The sequence below is a fragment of the Drosophila arizonae genome, chromosome 5 (genome assembly GCF_054131065.1).
Source record: "Drosophila arizonae isolate 15081-1271.41 chromosome 5, UAZ_ARI_1.0, whole genome shotgun sequence".
Lineage (NCBI taxonomy): Eukaryota > Metazoa > Arthropoda > Insecta > Diptera > Drosophilidae > Drosophila > Drosophila arizonae.
Genome location: NC_142925.1, coordinates 17,787,999 through 17,808,228, shown reverse-complemented (window position 1 = coordinate 17,808,228; position 20,230 = coordinate 17,787,999). Strand labels below are relative to the sequence as shown.

General features: G+C 34.1%; 1 protein-coding gene across 3 annotated transcripts in view; it reads right to left on the bottom strand.

Moving 5' to 3' along the window:
• mtt (mangetout) overlaps window positions 1-20,230 on the bottom strand; it is a 151,754-nt gene that overhangs the window by 90,976 nt on the left and 40,548 nt on the right. The window contains exons 1-2 of one of the 3 annotated variants that reach the window (XM_089472197.1): window positions 15,334-15,956; window positions 14,857-14,952 (exon numbers count right to left, since the gene is read on the bottom strand). The exons of 1 other annotated variant lie outside the window; for it this stretch is intronic. The gene's annotated coding sequence lies outside the window, so the exon portion shown is untranslated. Of the gene's footprint in view, window positions 1-14,856; window positions 15,957-20,230 lie in introns of those variants that run through there. One more of the 3 variants, XM_089472196.1, reaches the window with a different exon arrangement.

Sequence of the window (20,230 nt, the reverse complement as noted above, 5' to 3'; positions counted from 1 at the left end):
CCACATGGACGATGATCCACACTGATTGCAGCCGGAGGCTCTGTTGTCTGTCAATCAGCCGTAAATGTCTGCAGCAGCAGCAGCAGCAGCAGCATAGCAAAGCAAAGCAAGCTTCTGATAATATGATGCATGACATAATAATGAACACGCGAGATGTGCTTGTGGCATCCGCTTCCCTATTGACCCTATTGAACAACAAAATAATGTATGAAAAATGTATATTGAATTTAATAATTTCTGGTTAAAAAATATTTAAAAAAATAAAATAAAACAAAAATATAATGATGCATAAAAAATATATATATTATATTTTATAATTTTCGACTGACAATTATATATATATATAAAAAAAAAAAACAAATAAATAATACATTTATGTATTTTTATACATACATATATTACATTTTATAAGTTTTAGTTGACGATTAAATAAATAAAATATATAAAAAATAAAAAAATTAAGTAAAAAATGTAATAATGTATAAAAAATATATTAAATTTTAAAATATTGGGTTAACAATTACATAAAAAATAGTGTCATTATTATGATATATTAAATATATAAAATACAATAAAAAATATAATAATTAAGATTAAATAATATAAAATAATAAATGTGTAATTTTTACCAAATATATTGTTCCATTCCCATAATTAAATCAAATAGCAATATATATTATTATTATCATTACTATAAATATTTTCCACATCAACTTTACATGGATTTTCCTTGTAGGCTAGTGTAAGTCGAAAAGTTTTGCCAGCTCAATAAATGGAAATTCTAAAGTTTTGTCTGGCTTTACGCCAATTAGCATAAGGCAGAATTGATTTGTAGAAATTTGCACAACTGAGTGAAATGTTTGTCGTGTTCACATATTTGCCATGCGATTAGCAAAAATCAATTATAAATCTATGAATAAATGTGTAAATTAGCAAAGCTTTGAAGTACTTGTTATATAAATACCAATTAAGGCAGTCAGCAGAAGCTAACAAGCTTAACATGGCATAAAGTAAAGTCCTTTCAGCTCTTAACGGTCCTCATTGATGCTGCAATTACAGCAGCTAATGGCCGAAACGAGATGCAGTTTATATTAAAAGTATTCTTTTCTTTTTTTTTTTTTTTTACTTTTTTTTTTTTTTCATTTCTTTTATTGATTTCAAGGCTGCTGAAAAATGTCTGAGATGTATATATATGAAAAGTGCGGACGTCGAACTTATAATTTGGTGTAGCGAATGGGTATGTGCACGCAGACACATTCAGGTAATGGAGTCGTAACAGTTTGGCCATGTTTTTTTATGTGAAAATTATGCAGAAAGTTCAGTTAGCTGTCGAGCGGGAAAGGACTGTAACAGTGAAAAGGCTGCAGCAAATGCAAAATTAATGCGCCCGCTCCATTAAAGGCAGCCGCGTGGCATAAAACAGCCGCGCCACAGACATCATCATAACGGCCACAGGCCACGGGCCACGGGCCACGGCTCGAGCGAGCTCATTTAGCCGTTGCCTCAATTATTGAAATATTATTTATAAGCTCAACCCAAAGCAGTTACCTTTTCGCACGACGGCAGAAGGTGGAGGAATCGAGAATGATGATGATGATGTGCGAGAGGCTGGAGGCGGGTGGCGGGAGGCGGGAGGCCAGATGGACCTCGGTCAGCTCGCATGACGTATACGCCGCGCAATGTGTGGCACGTGACCTGGGAATAGAGCGGACAGAAGGGTCGCTCTCCTCAGAGCATTGACCACTTAATGCATGATTATCTCTAATGAATATGCAATGCGCATAAAAACAGTTTTCACCCGCAGGCCTTTTCCCCTCCCCCTTTATCGCTGCTCTATCTGTGGCCGCTCGCTGCGGCTGAAAGTAATAAAATTCATATAAAATATTTCTGCAGTGCGGTAATTTGTCATTTTCAAATTGTCGGAGGCGGCGCCGGCGACGGTGAGATGAGCGGCGCCTGTGAGAGGCGTCAAATGCTTTATATCTACATATAAATAAGCACATAAATCAGTGACTAAATGCTGTTGACACGCAACGAGGGGCTCAATGTGAAATGCTTGTAAAATTATAATTAAAAAAATTAATTTTAATTTATGATAAATGAGTTAAAGCGATGCCTGAGCTACAGTTTTGTTTTAATGAATATTAAAGCATTTTCGCACTGCGGTTTGAAGAGTAGTGAAAAAGGATAAACTTATATAACTTTTATATTTTTTTAATATTAAAATTATTTGAGTGAATATTATAGATTTTTGCTTGTTGCGAATTTATGACTCTGGGTAAATATATATATTTATTTTACAGCTTATTAAAAGTTTTGTAACTGAATTACATAATTTATGAATCTCTTAGTAGTGGCAGCTCTGACCTTCTGTGAAGTCCTTATATAAACTTATTTATCAACTAAGCGTATTGCAGTTAGATAACAAACAAGACAAGTTCAATAGCTTTGTTTCCAAGAAAAGTGCAATTAAATGCTAGCTCATATCTACTCAAGTTTTTCAAGCAATAAGAATCAGGAATAAGTTTAGGTTCTCAACATGTAATTTCTTCTCAACTAAAAATTTATTGTACTTTTTTTTATCCACTATTCCTTCCTCGAAATTCAATATATAATATGAAAACATATTCAACGAAATTGAATATTATTTATCTGCCATCTTTAAAATTGATAAAAAAAAAAAATAAATAATAAAAAATAAAAAAATAAAAATTATGTATGTATGTATATACAATAAATTATTAAAATACTTGAATTATCTCTGTAAACACTTATTCAAAATTATCGTCGAATTGGAAGCGAATTTTGGACTCGGACAAACTATAAGCAAACATTTCTCATGCTTTTTTTTTTTTTTTTTTTTGTCATTTAATTTCATTTGTTATCAGTTTTATTGTTTCTTCAATTAAAAAGTTTTCATATTTATCTCATTTGCTTCCGCTGGGTGTCGGCCACTCGCTGTTGCGAATTTAAGGCACAGTTTTAAAGCAAATTTGGGCAACTTCCGCTGTCAGAATGGCGACACAACATGCGAAAAAAGAGAGAGAGAAAAAAATGGAAAAGTTGTGCGAAAAGTTTTAATTAGCAGCGGCCAATAGGGAGTAGCGACAGCGGCAGCGGGAAAGCGAAAATCCCCGAGGAAATGGTGCCAAAAAGCAGCATTAGCCGCGCATTGGGTGAGGAAACACCTGCTTCAGAGCTCAACTCAATTTTCAATGCGTAAAAATAATGAAAATGTCGGCAACACAGCTGAGAGAGGGAGAGAGAGAAGGAGCGAGGGAGAGAAGGAGCTAGAACTGTAGTTGAAGTGTTGCAAAAGTTGCGAAGCGTCAAAAGTTTTCACTAGTTGCGGATTGCGTTGGCAGCTGCGCGACGCATTAGGCGGTTGCTTATTTGAATTTGAGAGATCAATTTCGGCTGCCAGTGTCAGCAAAGAGTGTAGCTAAGTCTGGAGAGCCCTTGCCAGTGCCATTGCCTTGCTATGCAAATAATTGAGACCCGAGCTGAATTAATTTTAATTTTATAGACCAATTTGAAGAACACCGTGCACGCTTATTGAAATGTTCTCCGTCAACTGTTGCGGGTAAGTTTTAATTTGCCCGAAGTTGTAAAGTTTTCTAAACCGAGAAGTAGCTTTACATATGCTTGTGGTAAATTGTTTTTCTAGGAATAGCAAAGTTATTTTGGCAAAATTCTACGTACTCTCGTATTGCCAAGTTTGTAAATTTCATAATGGCTTTCTGGGAACTAACTCCTTGATAGACTGCATAAGTTGACTATAAAAGGAGCTCAAGTTAATGTTTGATAACTTAATCACTTTTTCAATGAACTCACTCAAGCATATGCATGTCGAATGGACTCTGTTTAACGTATGTATGATAATATCAGTGAAGTCATGCAGCTCTTACTTTTTCATTGTGTCAGCTCGACAATCTTTAAGATATTTAAGACAAGTTCCAGCAAAAGTAAACTTAAATTCTTAAATTCTAATACATTCAACTGCCACACACAGAGATCATAGTCGACTGCCTATGCATCGATACCTGTGATTTACTCACTCCTCTTGCCTCCCCGACACACACACACACACACACATAGATGACATACGCATTATATCAAGCGCTGACAGTGTATAGGAGGATATATCGTGTGCCGCTTCAAGCCATAAACTGCCAAATACTGACACTGGCGGCATTCTGAGGGCTGGCTGCCCGATGTCTGCTGCCTTCGGTTCGCTGTGTAGTAAACAAATTAATCCAATTTTCGGAAAGCTGCGCCTTGGCCTGGGCCGGGGACTGCAAACTGGAACTGAGACCCAAAGGAAACTGGCCTCGGGCATAAATTAAGTAATTAAGTGCGTGGGCCGACGCATTTGCCTAGATGTTCACTTTGTTAATTGATGCTGCGTCAAAGCGTTTATTTAGTGCTTAAGTGCGCATATTTTGCTAATTAAATTGTTGTTGTTCAGCTTCGCATTATATTTTTGTTTGTTTTTTAATGTATGAAATGTGTAACAGTCCATTTCGGATGATTGATTTGTTTATGAACAACAAATTTGTTGCAAAAGTTGGCAAACAAGTTTAAATACATTAGAGTTTTATTTATTCAATTTTTTCCTTTAAGATGAAAGGGAAGCCAAAGCAAAGTGGCAGATGAAAGAATGCTCAAGCATTTCTCGCGGCAGGAAAGCAAAATTTATCAAAATTAATCGCATTACATAAATGGATTTTAAAGAATATGTTAAAGCACTTTACTATACTGATACTCTTTCTATAATAATTTCCTATATAATAATTAATTAATTCAGATGTAAAAATTCTATGCGTCATTTTATATAAACTCAGAAAGCCGACTAGACTAACTGAAAGTCATTCAATAATTTTCATTTCATGATAAATTAAATTGGAATTTAAAAATATTGTTGTACCATATTGATTTAAAATGTATATTGATAATAGAAAATTTAATTAAATTAATTTTAATTTAATGTTTAGCTTTTAATATAATAAGTTTCTCTCAAGTTCTCTAAAATCAATCACGATATTAATTTTTATTTTCAAAAGAATAAAAAAAAAAAATTAAAATTTTAAATATAAAAATATAAAATTGAATTTGAAAAAAAAAACTTAATATTTAATTCACCAAAATTAAAAAATATATATTTTTTAAACATATTTATTACTGTTGCAAAAAAATATATAATAAATATGTTGAAAAGATTAACAGAAGTTATTTAAAATTAAATACTATATTTTTGTTTACAATTATATTATATATAGAGTTAATTTCAATTTCTCAAATAATTACCAAGTCTTGAATTCGTGAAAATTAATTATGCAACGTGGGCTGATCAAACGCCTTTCGTCTGTAATTTGAAAACAGTTCCCGGACGAAGGTGCGCGGTGGAAACAAAGTCCGCCAGACAGGCACAAACGAAAATTTACGCATTTGCCAAGTTGACATGTGTGCGCACATGTGATATGATTGCTTTTTGCTCAGACACGAACTCAAATGAAATTTCGAATTTCAAACACTTTTCAGCGAACGTCGACTTTGTGAAGAGCACGCCGAACTCATTACGGAAATTACTCAACACAGAGCAGGAGTCGGTCGGACGGTGGAAGGTAAACGCTTTCTGCAAGAGTCGGGAGGCTCCATGCAAATGATATGCCCATTGAAGTGAGCCTCAATGTCGGAGCTAAGTAAATAAACAAACGTTCCCCCATCAGCAGGCAACAAGCAGCTAGGGTCACGCCCACCAATTAGTGCCACGACAAAGACGCCAAAGGACAACACGCCAGAAGCATATGGGCAATATTTGTGGAAGATGCTGCCTCAGTTAACGAGCTCCGCCTGCAAGCAGGAGACAACGAGCAGCGACTCCCAAAATGCCAGCGACTGACTGATGGCTGGGCAAGTGGAAGCCACCGATGCGGCACAGTGGCCGAAATTTATTAAATTTTACCAAACTAGATAAATTCTTGATAAGCTTGATTAATATTTGATATTGTTTTGTCGGCAGTTGAGAGAGGCAACTGAAGGAAGTCGACTAGGGAATACGCTAGTGGGGAGTAAAATAAAATATTTACATATATATAGAGCATAGAAAGTATTATTCAATGTAAATACTAAAATAGTAAATATTCATATATGTAAATATTAAAACAAATATATTTGGTTATGTAAATAAAAAATAAATAAAAATTTAAATAACAAAAAATATAAAATGAATTTATGGTAACCAAAAAAAAAATCTTAAATATTTTATAATGTAACTAAACATAATTTTAAAAATACACTCTTATGCAAAAAATAAAAAATAAATAAATTAAATTAAATTTAAAAAAAATAAAAATAAAAAAACGTAATTAACAAAAATAAATTTATGATAACCAAAAAAAAAACCTCTTAAATATTTTATTATGTAACTAAATATAATTTTAAAATATACTTCTATTCAAAAAAAAAAAAAAAATAAATAAATAAATAAAAATAAAAATAATATAATAAAATAAAAATAAAAATAATAATAAATAACTACAATAAAAATTATGAAATAAACTGAATATGTAAAAATTAAAAACAATGAAAGATACTATATAAAAGTATAATATAATAATACAAATTATTAATATTATTTTTATATATTTTAGCAAATATATTGCTAACAATATTTATATATCATAAGAATTGCGACAGCTCAAGGATATCGGGTATCATCTAGGTCCACCTCAAAGCATTCCACACTTTCACATACTGCACTTTGCACTGCATAAAGTATTCACTAGACAAGTTTCTGCCCTACATTTCTCTGCCCCACCCCACTGTACTGCTGTGGCCTCCGCTGCAATGGCATTTATATGACAGGCGAGGTAAGTTATGCTCGATTGGAATCACTGTCGCATGCCACAAGAGGCAGTCAACAGCGAAATCGCTCTGCACTCTTCGTGCTCTGTGCGTTATCAATTTTTAATTTACAAAGACTCAGTCAAGGACTTGCACTCGCCTGCTCTCGGCTGTCTCCTGCTGGCTGTCTGAGCAGCTCAAATTGTGGCCTGTTTCACTTACACTGCTGAGAGAGAGAGAGAGAGAGAGAGAGAGAGAGAGAGGGAGAATTTAAGACCTGTTTGTCTGTTTGTTTGTTCGCACTTATCGATTCGGTCTCGGCGCTGCTCAAGCGAACATGCTAAAGTAGATTGGCGCTGATAATATTGAAATGATATACACGGCACATTAAATGGATTATTTAATGTTGTCACTCTTCCGTATGCCTGGCAAATGGTGCGTACAGCTGATAGCTGTAACATGGCCAGGTCCCACGCCTTTGCTGTTCTGGATTTTGTATTAAAGCCGCAGCCACATTCTGGATTACACACAGGGGAATCGTTCTTATTTTTATTTGTCTTGTGTTTTTTTTTCTCCCTCTTCCTCTCACTCTCTTCTTTTGTTGTTGTTGTTGTTGACGGGTTTGTCGTCGGCATTTGCTGTTTGGTTTGGCTTCAGGGCTTCAAATGAAGGCTAAAGTTGATTGTGCTTGAAATTGGGCCGCTCGCATGGCATGTGCGTGCCAGTTGCTGTAATTGCTGATATGCTCTTTACTCAGCCAAAGACAGAGGCAACGAGAGGGTGGGAGAGAGAGGGAGGGAGGGAGCTAACAGACACTGCCACTGCCACAGCCTGTTACATGGCTTGTAATAATAAATTAGGAAGCAAAGTTTGCGAACTCCGACTGCGGCTGACTGACTGCCATTCAGCCTACAGCCAGCATTCTTGTGGTTACGCTTGTTTTTGTTGATTATGCTAAGGTGATAAGCACTTGGGAATCCCCTGGCATTAGCAAAATAGTCGCTTTAACTGAGCGCCCACCTGTGGCGCTGCCCGCACCTGCGCTTAGTATATCAAAATCCGAAACGACACTTGATTGCAGCTGTCAATGGCATTAGCCAGCGTCAGAGTGTATTAGGCATGATTGCTCAGTGACAGATTAAATTAGTTTTAGATTAAGCAATTTGCATACTCTCTCAGTTGGGCGGCTGCTTATTGGATCAGAGTATTAACTTGGCCCGGAATCAAAGAACTTATATATTCCATTCCACGCAATTTGATCGGTTTTCTTGCCAATTTATCACTGGCTCAAAGCCAGTGTGCGACCTTTGACCTTGTACGCGCACAGAGAGCGAGAGAGAGAGGGAGAGAGCATCATTTGTAATCCGCTTGCTATGCGGCACGCATGCTCTGCCCTGCCACGCAGCATAATTAACCATATTATTCAAGTCTATCAAGTGTAATTCGAATAACAAACTCAGTCATTTTTCAAGCTTGCTCTGGCAGGCAAACAAACTGAGCCACTGAACCACTGAGCCACTGAGCCACTGGGCCACTTGCCCGTGGCGTATGTGTACTTAGCGTCTGATCTATTTATGACCCTGGCCAGGGGCGTCCTTATAAATTATGCAATTTATGGCACACACACATGGCTAATGCGAGCTCTTTAGCCTCGGCTTGGCTAAAAGTGAATAATAAATTGTGGATAAAATTCAAATGCGACAGAATAAAGACATTGTAGAAAGTGTCGCAAAAAAATAAAAAACATAATATTGATACTATATTTAATATTTCAGATTTTCTTTTTATTTCTTTTGCCAGCTCAAAGAAAACGCTTGGCATTTCCATTGAGCACTCGCTGCAATTTGTAGGCTTTTACGCTCGACCACGATTCTGTGGCCAAATTCAATGCAAATAATTCACCAGCTGCACAATGGGAGCAGGACATTGGCATTAGGTCCTTTATTGTTATTGCTGAGCTGCTGGCTGTGCCGAAACGACACAAAGCCACACCCAGACACGCCCACATTCAACTAAGTTTGGCTTATTCAATTACATTGAAATGCAAATGCAGCCATGAGCCCGAGAGCCAGCTGACTCGCCGTTGACTTGAGCTTAGCTTAAGCTGTGTCTGCTTCAATGGCCATCATCGAGCCACATGAATCTGATTTTTACTACACCTTCGCCAGCTGAGCTCGGGCGAATTTTTAAAGCCAGTGTGCCAAGTTATAATAAATTATAATTGTGATAGATGTACGCTTCCGAGAGCACTTAAATATTATGAATTTTGTGAAATATGTAAATTTACCAATAAGAGGGAAAGGTTATTGCATATGTCTTTCAATAAACGATTTGTTTTAAAAACTCATATAGAGAATCAAAGTCATGCTGAATACTTCAAGTTAATGGGTAAGAAATGCCTATATATATATTTGTATTTTTATAAGACAGCTTAATTTAATAGCTGCCATTAATGTAGAACAAGTTTTTATTCGCCCGAAAGTAACTGCTATAAATGCTGCGTATAAATAAATGCTTGATCAACAAAAGTGAACTTTTTGTTATTTATTTGATCTATTATTTTATTTTATTTATTTATTTTTTTTAAGCTTTATTGCTTTGAAGATATTTCTGTTACTTATGTTCTTATTGCATTTTTTATTTAATTTAATTTTATTTAAAGACATTGACAAAACTGGATTCAACTAATAGTATTCAAATTAAACTATCAGTATTTAATTCTAATTTATGAATTTATTTGAATTAAATTATTATTATTGAAATATAATTTTTTAAATTAATTAAATTAAATTATTAGTTTGAGAGACTTTTTATTTTCATGTGGAACAAGTGAGTTGCAACATGTAAGTTGGATATATTGAAGCGACTCAAAAATTTAGCTTGAGTCGACGCAAAAATTTAAATGCCCTTCCATTTCTCTTATTAACACATTTTAAGTTTTAACAACAACGCAAGGAATTTCTCTTTAACAGAAATTCCTATTGAAAGATGCCACTACTTTAATTGTTATAATGTAACTAACTGATTATTAATTGACTAATTTACTTTTATATGGGCTGGTGCTATTAAATATTATTTAAATATTTTTTAAATTTTACTTTATAAATAAAATTAAATTTTTTATCTATTATTTATTAATTATTATAATTTAAATTATTCAATTTTATATAGGCTGGTGCCATTAAATATTATTATTTGTTATTTAATATATTAATATTTTTTGTTATTAGTTACTATTATAAATTTAAAAATTAATTTAATTTTTTATAAATTAGTTATTATGATTTAAATCATTCATAGGTTGACTCTTAATCGGCTTGTTAAATTATTAAATAATATAAAATATTTGCAACATATGGGTTCATTGAGAATATGTTTATGCAAGCTCAACTATTAAAAATATGCCTAATAATTAAGCTCTTTAATAGTTTATCTCATGGCATCGTTGACACTAAGTATATAGAAAACAATCGGCAGATCAACAATAATTCAATGCACTATAGGTTTCATCGAATGAGCGTCCGCTATTTAAACTGTATTTTATTTAATTTATTTAATAAATAGCAAATTATAAATCATTAAACAGATATAGATTAAACTTGATAAGCTTTACCAACGACAGCTGAAAAATGAATAAAATTCTTTTATTCATACGAAACATTTTCTTTCTCGCTTTTTTTTAATCAAGTGAACTGAAGCATTTTCCCATTGATTCCCGCATTTCACACACATTGTCACATTCCGGCATAGCCGCGTGGACTGATTGGACACAAATTTAATTAACATTTCGATGCGTGGGCAGCTGGGGGAAAGTTTCACGTCCCCGAAATGGGATTGGGGATTCACTTAGTGCCATTACGGTCCATTTATAATAACATTTTCAATATTTTCGCTGGCTCTTGTGATAGCTGAATGGCAAAACTGCTGCTTTTCACCTCATTAAAATATGGCAGCCACGTGCTGGGCTTCGCTGTGCTGTGCGCTGTGAGCGGGCGTTAATCTGTGGCAGGCTGCTGTTAAATGCCGACGGCGGGCAGCTTTAAAGTGCCATAAAAACGGATGCCATAATAAATATTAATGGGGAAGGAGCGAGGCTGAGGCGAAGGAACTTGGGCTGAGGCCGACGCTTCGGGTAGGCAAACTAACTGCGGCATTCGCGTTCCGGCCTAGGCTAAATGTGAGCTTCCGTTTCCGGTCCCGAAGGCTGCCCGCAGGTCCCCAGCTCCCGCTGCCACTGAGGGGCGCTTTCTTCGCCTTTGTTTACATTCACCGTCAAAAATATTTATTTATTTGCCGAGCATACAAAACGCGCGCCTAGGGCATCATTTGCATTGAAACACTTTCATTGTTGTTAATCTTTGGCAGTCGCATATAGAATTTAATTAAGGCAATGGGCCCGCATTATTCAATTCCTGATGGACCGCATCACTCAAGCTGAGGGCAGGGCTAAAGAAAAATGCGTGCGCCCAAGTGTGACCAGACTTTTTTGCTGCCTGCGAAGACCCATTGCCTGCACAGCAAAAGGTTGCCAAGTGATTCCTCAGAGTTTGCCCTTCGCCCGAATTCAAATAAGTATGCACTTGATTACGATGTGGCAAACGAATTGTGCGTGTGAGATTCGACAATGAGAGAGTGATTTTACTTAACACACATATGCACACTCACACATACATATACACAATCGAAAAAAACCCAACTGCGACAAGAATAGCCTTTTGTAAGATAATATTCGCAAACCCAAGCGAACGACCAAGCAGATTTAATTTTCTCAGCATGCTCAAATATATATATGTACATCAATATATTATATCTATATACATATATCTCCAGTCCTTTGGGCACCCGCTTTAAGCTATGATTAGGATATATTGAAGAAAATAAAAGTGCGAAAATTTCACATCCGTCGCCAAAGTGTTTGACAAACGAATATACGAAAAATAAGCAAAACGAAAGATGAAAATCATTTAGATATTTTCTCAGTCGGTTTCTTGACCCCTTGCAGTTTGCTTTTCATTTCTATTTATATGTTGGCAAACTTAAATTTAAGCATAATTTAATAAAAGTTAGCTCTTTAAAGAAACTTTAATATATTAACAAGTTTAATGGCAATGAAACTTTAAAAATTTAATTTAAATGACTAAATCATAGAAAGCTAGAGTAAACTATATAAATAAATTAATAAAGCAAAAAAATTTGAAATGTTCAACATTGAATAAATATATAAAAAAAAAAATTAAATTAATTAATTAAATAAAAATAAATAAAAAATATGAATAAATATATAAATAAAAAAAATATATATTAATATATAAAAAAAAAAATATATATATATATATAATATTTAATATAATATTTTTCTATATTTTTAAAACAGTGTATACATATATTATTAAAATTAAAATCGAATCGAAATATTTGAAAATAATAAATAAATAAAAAAAATATATATATTTTTCTTTAATTTATCTCTTCATGTTGAGCTGAAAATAAAAAATATATTAATATATATTTACGAACATACATGAAGTGCCCCACAAAATAAAACAAACCTCATTTCAGTAGCAGCTGTTCGCATTCAGCCTTCATTTTAAAGCAATACAAATATTGCGTGCATTTGCCAGAAATATATGTATAAGAAAACTTTTGAGAGCAATATTAAAAAATCGTTTCGTTTGGCCAAACGACTGGAGCTTCAAATATTAATTTCGAGTAAGTTCCACCATAAATTCGCGCTTTAACATATAATAAATTGGGAGCAGAGGCAAAGGCATTAAGAATACTTTCGGCTGCTATCCACACGTAGGCAGTTAAAGTGGCAGAAACCACTTTAAATCCATTTTCACGGCTACTTACACCCACATCAGAGGCCGGTCAGCTCCAAAACTTATTCCACACACACACACACAGCTATAACTCACACACATACATATAGCAACTACGTGGAGCTCGACAAGTTTGATGCGACAAAACTTTTAGAGCAACATCTAGAGCGGGTTAAAAGTTATTAACAAGAATTTACCTCTTCGCTTTAATTATGCCGGGGTCTGAGTGAAACTTACGTCGGATCTGAGCTAACACCATGTCTATTCCTACATGTAGCCAGAGATGTACTACGTGCATATTAAGATCTGCTCTCGCTATTAAAATGCGGTCAAAAGTGCTGAAGCAACATTTTGGGCTTTGGCTTTGGCAATGGCTTTGACTTGTTGTAGCATTTGTGTATCCACGGCTGACGGCTTTCGCAGCCGAACGATTGGGAACTGCCCAATGGCCCAAAACTAATGGGCTGTCAATGTAACATAACAGAAGAACACTGAAGCCAGTTGTCAGTTGCTGTTCAACTTTGGGGATACCCCGTGTCCTTAGGGGACCAACTTACTTGAGTTATTAATATTGAACTAACATTTAAATATTTAACTAGAATTAAAAAAAAATTGAATATTGAATATTATTATATTTTACTTACTTAACAATTATATATTAAACTAGTTTTTAATATTAATATTTTAATATTATTATTATAATTTATAATTTTATTATTATTATTATTATTATTATTATTATTATTATTATTTTTTACTATTTTTTTTATTTTTATTTTTTTTATGTAATTAAATAGATATTATTTTATTTTTTTAGTATTAAAGTCTAAATAGCCTAAACAATCTAGCCAAGCACAAAGCTTCGTAACTCATGTTAAAATAATAATAAATTTGAAGCTTTATTGAACTAAATAATTTCCCAATGCTGCATTAAAATATTTTATGCTTCGAAAATTTACTATTAAATCATAAATTTCAATATAAATTCTCTATAGAAATTATGTGGGATCAAACACACAAGAAATCATTTTTTTCCGGTTGGAAAAATAAATATTCCCCTGTAATAAAATATCCAATTGCATACTCAAAAGTTCACAAATAAATTAAAATACATTAAACTTAAGCATTTCCAACTTTCTAAGGTCAAAGCTTTAAAATAATTTCAATAGCAACTTTAAAGCATGCATTTATTTTGTCTTTTATTAGACACTATTCTGATCTTCTTAATCCTTTTTGCTTGTTTTGCAGGGTATAATACATATAAATATATATATGTGTAATACATAAAAACATATATACATAAAAACATGAAAAAGTTGATTGCTGTGAAAAATTGCATAGTGCAGCGGGACAATCAGTGATGTGGAAATGCTGGTACTTAAAGCAAGGCGCAAATGGCTGGGTAATAAATTTTAGTGGCTTGCGCGTGACAAACTCATTAGGATTGACAACGACGGGTGGCCAAAGGGAGGCGTGAAAGGGCCAGACGGGGCTCTTGCTCTTGCAGCTCGTTAACCCAAAAAGCATAAAGCGCTCTTGGAGACATTCACACAAATTTCAAAATTAAGAATGGCGCCGGCTAAAGGCAAAGGCCTATGAAATATCTAGATGAAGTGAGTACATAAGCTAACATCGCCTATGCCATATGCTCTTCAATTCGCCTGACCCACAAATTGTTGCTGGCCTGCTCCAATTAACAATTCGCTGGCGCATCAATCATAAATTTCATCAGTATTCAAATTGTTTGGCTGAAAAGATATTTGCATAAAACATTCCAGGCAGCCGCTGATAAATTAATTTCATTTTTTACTCTCGCACATCTATCATATCATATCCACGCATAACTCTAAGCCAGAAACAATATATATGTATGTATATATGAATGTTGGCTCTGCCGTCTGCCCAGGCATTCCTTCAATTTGAATTGCCATAAATCTGCTCCTACGATGGAAAGCCAAAATTAATAGACCAGAATTTATTTTACTTGTCGCACGGAATGCGTGGCAATCGTCAAAGAAATTTGGCACCAAATCTCAAATATCAATCACGTTGGCCACGAAATGTGTTATTTAGATAAATATATGTTTTGCGGTTCTTTGACTAATTAAATACGTGATTTTAATCATGGCTCATTGAACAGCATATCCTGATAAGCACATATTTATTGTATTGAATTATACGGACTTACCGTAAATATTAAATATCAAATGTTTTTATTACAATTTTCCGTTAGTCTTAATTAAACGTATGATTTATTCATATTTATAACACTCATTTTTTCACTCTGCAATAAATAAATGTATTCAGGGCTTTAAATTCAATTTATAATTGCATTTGTATTTGTATATTTTTTATGTTTTTTTTTATTGAATATTAATTATTTAGTAGCAACTAGATTAATGAGATTTAATTAAACGTGCCAAACGCATTTTGCACTTTAATTACAATTTATTATCTCTTAATTCATTTTTTTTTTTCGATAATATATTAATACTTTTATTTATTTTTTTTTTCACTATTATTTGTTTTATTTTATTTACTAAATAAATTTGGTTTTTGATTTATCAATTTTTATTTTTATTGCACTTGACTTAATTTTGTTTGATTTTTTTTTTCTTCACTATTATGATATTTAAATTCTGTTCTTCGTCTTCAACTTCATTACATTTAATAAAATATAATATAATAATATACTCCAGGACCCGCAATACCGTTCGTCTTCGAATCGCGTTCAAGACTGTCGCTGTTCTGTTAGATAAAGCGAACAGCAGCCGAGGACGCTTCGTCAGCGCTGCTGTTAACGTTTGTTTTGGGAATTTTTAACAGTGCTGTTACGGAAGCTGTAGTCACGATTAGCTGATAACAGCGAGTGTCTTAACAGTGGCTGTAGCTAGGCACTTTAACATAAAAATGTAACAAGCTGCTAGACTAACATTGCTGTCATTTGCCTGAACTTTGTATTTACATTGTGAGCCTACTTGAACTCAGACAACATTAAATAGAGAGAAAAACAAAAGCTGAGTTTATTTGATACATGACAATGTGACTTCAACAGACGTTTGCTATTGTGGAACTCATTATGATTAAAGACTCCATCCAGCATCTGCATAATGCCCATCACTCATACGCAGCGTGCTCTGTCCAGTGTGTGGCAATGCAAATCAGCTTACACATTAAATGGCCGCGTTTAGCATTAACGCTGTTAACGTCAAACGGACATGATATATACATACACATATATAAGAACATAATTGATGAGATCGGGATAAGCGACAAATGCGTGCGAGCCATTCATCATTGCTGGGCCGGAAACTTTTATGTTCACCAAAAAGACGCGGGCATAAATAAAATGGCTTCTCAGCCGGCATCACAGTTCGCTTGAAGTTCTCGAACAAATGATATATGTGTGTGTGAGCTCGTGCCAAGTCTGCTTAAATATTTACGAACTTCAGTTTCAGCATTGAATAAGAGTTGAAAGTCTTTAACTAAATGCATTTATTTTTAATATTTAAGGGCTCGCATAAATTGTTCAATTTGGCTGTTTCCTGCTGGGGCGAAAGCAACTGAAGTCATTCAAATTGAATGGCGAATAGGAAAAGCCTTTAAAAAAAAAAAAAAAAAACATTTTATAACTGTAAATTGCTTTTGCAAAATCTCTTTTGCGTGAATCCAATTTAATTGTTGTTTTCTTATGCTTTTCACTATGCGCAAATTGCGAATCCAAGAGATAATTTGCAGTCCATTCAGAATTCTGATGCTTAATAATTATTTTGCCATTGCACATTTCCACTTTCCACTTGACAACTGCAGCGGTGGTTGGGGCAGTGGCAGGGGCAGTAGCAGGGGTTGAAGGAAGAAAAGAATGCTAAAGAATGTTGAATGCTTAACGCGCAATTAAGCAGGCAGACCGGGTAAAGTGCGTGCCAATAAACATTAAATAAATATTTACCCAAGGCATGCCAGGGAGACCAGCTCGCAGACTGATGGACAGACAGACCAATTGACAGACGGACGGACGAGGCTGGCAGTCAACCTAGCTGTGGCGCGAACGTGCGCGGCGTTAAATACTTTTGCACGTTGATGTCAGGCACGAGAGCCAGAACAACTTAAGAGGGCGACAAGCAGCTGATGATGACTCGCACCAGAGGCAGAGGCAGAGTCAGCCTCAGTCGACTGTCCATCCGTGATGTGCTTTTTGTTGACAGCATAATTACGACGATGACAGCGAACTGCTGGGACGCCGGGAGGCAGTGACGCAGCCAAGAGCGAGCCGAGCCAGCGAACAAACACAGACAAGAACTTCAACCTGAACTCGGACATTGAACATTGAAGCTGTCAGGGGCCATTAGAGGCTGGCTGACCTCCAGCACTTCGCAGTTCATTTCTTTGCATGTGTGGCCGATGCCCACCTGCGGTACACGCAGGTGCCTTTGAGGCCAATTTATTTGCTGTCGCGCACAAAGGTGGGCTTCAATTAGGTACATCTAATGCGAACGTTGACCTCAGTACTGAGGATATGTAATAGGGTATCAGGGCATCAATATGGCAGTTTAACTGATCGTTGCTTCGAACCAAGCTAAACATTTAACACAGAAGAGATAACTTTAAGTTTAAAGTAAAGACAACAGAGAGAGAGAGAGAGGGAGAGAGAGAGAGAGAGAGAGAGAGAGAGAGAGAAAGAGAGAGACAGAGACAGACAGAGAGAGAGAGAGAGAGAGAGAGAGAGAGAGAGAGAGCTTTTGTGTGAATTGATTGGACTTCCAGCTTAAAAACCTCAAAAACATTTTAAATTCAAGTAGGCAAACACATAATTTTTTTAGCTCCAAAGTTTTAAAAATATTTACATATAAATTTTTTTTTAATGATTTATAATAATTTACAAAATAACGCGTTTGCTGCGTTATTTTTATTGTATATTAATGTATATAAATATAACATTAAAAATATATTTATTAATATTATATATATTAAAATTAATATCTCAATATTTGTATTTTTTGTGTTTTTTTTTTTTTTTTATTTATAATATATTTAAATAAAAAAGTTTGAGAATCAATCATAAATATTTTTAATTAGCACGAAAGAAAGTTCTATGAAAAAATATAAAAATTATATATATAATGAATATACTAATTACCACATATTTCAGTGGATTTTTCATATAATTTTATAATAATATAATAATACCATATTTTCAAGTTTTCAGACTGTAATAAATATACAATATATAAATTTCCAAATTTTACTTTATTTTTTCTCCACAACAAACTTCAATTTTTACCCATTGTACAATTCCCATAAATGTGTGCATATTGGTTAGCATAGGCAAATAGCCACGCTACAAAGCAAATAAAAAAGCCAAACAAAGCCAAATAGCCAAATTTCCTGTATGATTTTTAATAGCAGATTGCAGTATTTACGAGCCGCATGCTCAATAGGGCAAAACGATGTCAATTTTTAACCAAATACAATCTCCCTTGGGGCTATAAGCCCTAATATATATATTTACATTGGGGCACATTTGTAAAGGTTAACCAAATAATTATTTATAATTCACTATTCATACTAAACTCCAGAGTGAGTGACTAAAATTTCTCCATTCTCTGGAAAATACTCAAATTACATAATTCAAAATGTGCTATTAAATATCATTAATTTGTCTATAATATATATTGCATATTTCAGCACTCATTAAAATACGAAATTTATTATTGTGGCTGATTTATGGTTTATAATTTGATATATTGATGTTGCCCAAAAATATGTGTAACAGACAAGAGCAGGTATTTTACAGACTTCGAATGTAATGCTAGTATTACATTCAACTTAAAGCATTAGGTAACACTCAGACTCCTTTCAAGGCATCTGCTGATGGGTCAGCCCCAACGGGAGCAATCTTACTTGTTTAATTTGCAGCTCGTAAAGCGCCCACTACTCAAGTAGCCAGATGCATATGTGTGTGAGGTCAGCGAGTACTATGTGTGTATGTCTCTCGGCACTGTGCGGCTATCTGGGCAGAGTACAGACAATGTCCAGGCCACGAAAACATGGAGAAAACCGACCAACAAAATTTGTTGTTGTGTGGTCAAAAGGTTAGACATGTCCTGCTATCAACTAACAAAGGGACCCTAAACAAAAAACTAAATAAATAAACTGGGTACTACTTACACACACCTACACACATACATACAAATTCAGTGTTTGCGCGACCTGGCGCAAATGACACACGAAAAGTTTTTGTGGCCAGCGTGGTAAAAGTTTGTCCGGATCGTCGAGCAATAATCATAATAGCAGACTCATGAAGCTAATGCAACCGTTGGGGCGTCCGCCCTAGCTGTATGCCACGCCCTTGCAATCATGATTGCAACGAGCTCCTGCACACGCTGCACAAGGACAACAGCCGAAAATAATTGGGCGCCGTCTAAAAGTTATTAATTATAGTTGCGCTGCTGGGCTGCCCTTTGAGCAATGCAAATGCAGCTCGTTTGGCTGCTTTGGGCCAACTCTTGCTCGCTTGCAATTAGAGAGCATAAGGAGAGGGATAAAGGTTTCTTCTATGCATAAGCGATGTGTGGGTGAGGGGATGAGGGCGTGAGATGTTCATATACATGCTAGTAAATGTGTTTGTATGTGTGTGTGTGTGTGCCCTTAATAAGTACAAGTAAGACAAAGTCCTTTGGCAATTTAACACACTCAATTTGGCAAAGCAAAGTCTGCATTAAGGGAGTAAGGCAAAGATTTTGGTAAACAGAATTAATAGTAATTAAAATGAGTTAAAGCTATATGAAATGGCTTAGCCTCTTTTTAGTTATTAGTTATCTTTAGATATTATTAAATATTACATTTGAATCATTTGAAAATAAAAATGTGGATCAACGTTAGTATACATATTGATAGATAGTATTTAAATAAAATGAAATCTGAATATAGAAAAACATTTAAATTCAATATCGTTATTTACCTTTCATAAGCGCAAAAAAAAAAAAAAAAAGAAATAAATAAATAAATAAAATAAAATTTATTAATTAATAAATAAATAAAGTAAATAAAAATAAATAGATACCAAAAAAAATTAATAAAAAAAAATAAAATAAAAAAATAAATAAATAAATAATAATTAAATAAATAAAAATTAAATTAAATTATTAAAGAAAAAATAATTAACAAACAAAAAATTTACAAATCAAAAATGTTTTCTTATATTTATTATTATAAGAACTTGAATTAATTTGTTTATTTCGAGACCAATTTCTACTATTCCCAAAGCTATAAAAAAACATGCTAAATCTAAATATTGTAAATCTAAAGAACCGTAAAACTTAAAACCTTATCAAAATGCCAATCTTTAACTTAAAAGCTCTATTATATATATACACAATCTCAAATACTCTCAACTTCTCAACTTTAATCTACGAAACAAATGAAAAACCCAGCCAGCATGAATCATTTTCAATTACTTACACTAATTTACAGGCAGATTTAGAATTCAGTTTCGGTAGTTGAATTTCATTTCCGCACAACAATTATCGTAAAAAGCACTTAACAGCTGCACATAATAGAAT